Source organism: Fukomys damarensis, unplaced genomic scaffold (assembly GCF_012274545.1).
Source record: "Fukomys damarensis isolate Sample0158 unplaced genomic scaffold, DMR_v1.0_HiC HiC_scaffold_19, whole genome shotgun sequence".
NCBI lineage: Eukaryota > Metazoa > Chordata > Mammalia > Rodentia > Bathyergidae > Fukomys > Fukomys damarensis.
Genome location: NW_022900931.1, coordinates 58,611,817 through 58,615,544, shown reverse-complemented (window position 1 = coordinate 58,615,544; position 3,728 = coordinate 58,611,817). Strand labels below are relative to the sequence as shown.

At 49.4% G+C, this 3,728-nt stretch overlaps 1 long non-coding RNA gene across 1 annotated transcript in view; it reads right to left on the bottom strand.

Moving 5' to 3' along the window:
• The window catches only part of LOC104868192, a 5,470-nt gene that overhangs the window by 1,421 nt on the left and 321 nt on the right, over positions 1 to 3,728 (bottom strand). Inside the window, exons 2-3 of the long non-coding RNA XR_781971.2 lie at positions 2,919 to 3,057; positions 2,401 to 2,469 (exon numbers count right to left, since the gene is read on the bottom strand). This is a non-coding gene — a long non-coding RNA (uncharacterized LOC104868192). The remainder of the gene's footprint in view (positions 1 to 2,400; positions 2,470 to 2,918; positions 3,058 to 3,728) is intronic.

Genomic DNA, 3,728 nt, shown 5'->3' with positions numbered 1-3,728 from the left:
AAAAAAAAAAAAAAAAAAAAAAAAAAAAAGATATTGCTCTTAAGGCCCATATACTTTAGTCTTTTCATATTCCCTTGTCTTGAGCCAGCAGCCGTCAGGTAACCCACAGGCCCCTGGTGGCCAGAGGCTGGCTGGTGAGATAAAAGCCTCTGGTGGCCTTTCTTCCCCTCTGGATCATCCATGGAGAGCCAGGCAACATCCAAATTACCCAGACCCAGGTCTTTTGTGATAGCGAAGCAGGCTAAACTAGTCTCACCAATCCACATCCCCAACAGAAGGTGCCTCTTGTGGATAAAGCAATGGGAGGAGGGAATCAAACGGCAATGGCAAAGAGACTGCAGAGGAGACTGTAGCTGTTTCCTGATGCTGCTGTGACAAACCATCTGAAATGTAGCGGCTTGAAACAACAAAATCTATTCTCTTACACTCCTGGAGGTCAGAAGTACAAAATTAGATCCGTGGGCTAACATGAAGGCGGGAGCAGGGCTGCTTCCTTGTGGAGATGGAAGAAAGAACCCATGTCCTTGTCTTTCTCGGTTTTTGCTGGGGTTTTTTTTTTCTTGTTTGTTTGAAGAGATGAGGTCTCACCATGTTACCCAGGTTGCTCTCAAACTCCTGGGCTCAAGTGATCCTCTTGTTTCAGCTTCCGGAGTAGCAGGTACTACAGGTGTACATGACCGTACCTGAATTCCTTCTTCAGTTTCTACTGGCCACTTGCATTCCTTAGTTTGTGGTCTCTTCCTCCATCTTCAAAGAACATCCCTCCAATTTGTCTCCATCATGAGCCACATCCCTCGGCACCCCCTGTGTACCTCTTACAATGATCATTGTGATTCCATTCAGGACCCACCTGGATAATCCAGTGCAATCACCCCATCTCAAGATCCTTAACTCGATCACATCTGCAAACCCCTTTTGGCCACACAAAGTGGCACAGTCACAGGTCCTAGGTGTCAGGGTGTAGATACCTCTGATGGACAACTATTCAGCCTACCACAGAGCCCGTCATAATATGAGAGAAGCCGGCACATTTCCGGTGGATGAGTCAGGTGGAGGCACAGAAGCGTGAGAATACCATTTCCGAGGGAGCTACAGGAAAGTGGAGGCCAGGGCCACTCAGATTGTAGGAAACAGGCAGGAGGGAGGTAAGGGAGACCGAAGGGCTCACTGAATAGTGCTTTCTGCACTGCCCCTCTCTGCTTAACAGGGGACAGCCAAGGACACCTAACATCTAGAGAACCCAGAACTGAATACTGGTTCCCTAAAGACAGAACAGCCTGAGGTGGTAATTCGGGCAGATACTGACATCTAAAATGGAAAAAAGGGCCAGGGATTTAGCTCAGTGGCACTGCACCTGCCTCACAAGTGCAAGGTCCTGAGTTCAATCCCCACTACCCAAATAAATAAATAAAATGGAAAAAAAAGGGGTGGGGATTTAGCTCAGCGGTTCGTTGGCCTGCTTCTCAAGTGCAAGGACCCGAGTTCGATCCCCGGTAACACACACACAAAAAAAGAAAAAAAATGGCAGCCAACCCTGTCCAGACCCTTGTGGAGGAGCCCAGGACAACCGGAAGTGGGGTTCCTGGTCACTCACTTGCTCAGCCCACGGATGGTAAGCTTCACACCTAGACTCAAAACTCCCCTTTATACCATGATGCAGGACACAGGCCCGGTGGGAAAGCAGCCTGCCTTTTAGAACAGGAAGTCACTTCCATCACCTTCAGACACCAGTTGCAATGCTCCTTTGAGAATACCAAGCGACAAGCCAAGATTGCAGATAAGACAGAAAACCTGTCAAGGGAGCAAGGGAGAGAGAGCTCAAAGTCAAGGGTAATTCAGGGCCCAGTCAAGGAGCAACAACTACGTTTGATTGTTAGGAGTCGTTTGGGCTCTCTCACTCTCTCTCTCTCTGTCTCTCTCTCTCCCTCTCAAGGTCCTGGCCAGGTATCTTGGGGATGAGTCTGTTTCCCCATTATTAATTTAGGCTCAGGGCTGAGGATGTAGCTCAGTGGTAGAGGCCCTGGGTTCAAGCTGCAGCACTGGGAAGAAAGGAAGAGAGGGAGAGAGGAAAGATAAGAAAAGAAAAAAAAAACCAAACAAACAATTGAGCTCAGTGGTGAGGATGCCTGCCTGGCAAGTGCAAGGTCCTGAGTTTGATCCCCAGTACCAGAAAAAAAAAAAAAAGAAAAGAAAAAGAAAAAGAAAGAAAGAAATCTGCACAGGCAATTTTGTGTTACATACAGACACGCTCAAGTATGTCGATGTCCCTGTTGGAGACGCTCTCTGATCACTTGGTGTGCAGATTCCTCCCACCCCATCACTTGGGTTCCCTTTTCCTTCTTGGTGATGAGGAATCATCTAGTGGGTGATCATTTTGGATTCTTCCCAGCCACCTTTTACCTATGGTTCCGGCATCCTTTCATGACCCAATTATTGTACTGGAGACTTCCTGAGCTGCTTCTACTTGACCTGCAATAAACATGAAGAAATTGTTTAGTGTCCGTAAACATATATTGTCTACACAGCCTGCATCTGGCTCACAGCAGATACTAAATAATGGCATCAGTCACCGCAGTGGCGGGGTGACAGTCCCTTATCTACAAGCCTAAAGGTTCTTCATAAATTAGGTCCCCAAACTTTTTAGGCAGTGAGACTGCCCGGAGGGAGCAGCTGGCTATTTATAACCTCTTGGCCGCTAAGTGCTACTCCCCTTTACTCACGTAATCTTGGAGAACCAACCCTATCTGCCTGGGGGCAGCGCCTCACCACGAGCTCAAATGCTTTACTCATCTCGCTTAAACTAGCCTGGATGAGTTCCTACTGCAGTAGTCAAAGGAATGCTGAGCTACAGAAGCCATCAAAAAGGACTTGGAGCTGACATTTCTCTGACATTCCTCCCGAGAGCACCCTGACAGTACCTGGGGCTGATGTAGAACCACAGGAGGTGATGGGGAATGAACTACAGACACAAGATTGACATCTGTGCTTAGAGACACACCCACAGGGTCCATCCTAGAGGATGTCACTGTCCCGCTGATCTTGGAGACTTGGGTGTCCCTAAAGTAGAGAAAAACACGTTTTTTTTTTGTTTTTTTGTTTTTTTTTGTACCAGGGATTGAACTCGGGCCCTTGCACTTGTGAAGCAGGTGGCAGAACCACTGAGCTAAATCCCCGGCCCTACAGGCTTTTCATTGCTGCGGAAAAGTATGATCAGGAGAGGGTCTGGTCTGAGAAGAGGCATGGGCTTCCCAGAATCCAGTCCTGGAACACAATGTTCAGAGGAGGAGGGGATCCCTGACTGTAATCCCAGCACTCTGAGGCTGAGGCATGACGATCGCATATTCGATCCGGCCTGGGCAACACAGAGATTTAGAGAGACCCAGTCTCAAAATAAAAAACATGGGAGGGTGCTGGGCTGAGGATGTAGCTCAATGCAAAGACCCTGGGGTTCGCTCTCCAGTGCTGGGGTGAGCGGCGGGTGTGGGGGGGATCCCAATATCCAAATATGACTCAAGTCACAGCCAAGCCATTTAGGAGGCGCCGACGAGTGCAGGATCCAAGAGCTTTTCAGGAATGGCGGAGGCTGATTCAGGGCCAGGCGGGAAAAAGGAAACGGACTTGAGGGCGGGGGGCTTGGTGGAGGTGGAACCCGCCCAGAGGAGGTGCCCCGGGTGTGAGCTGGGGCCGGGTCTCAGATCTCCGAGGGCGGGAAGCCCCGCGGGAGGGGA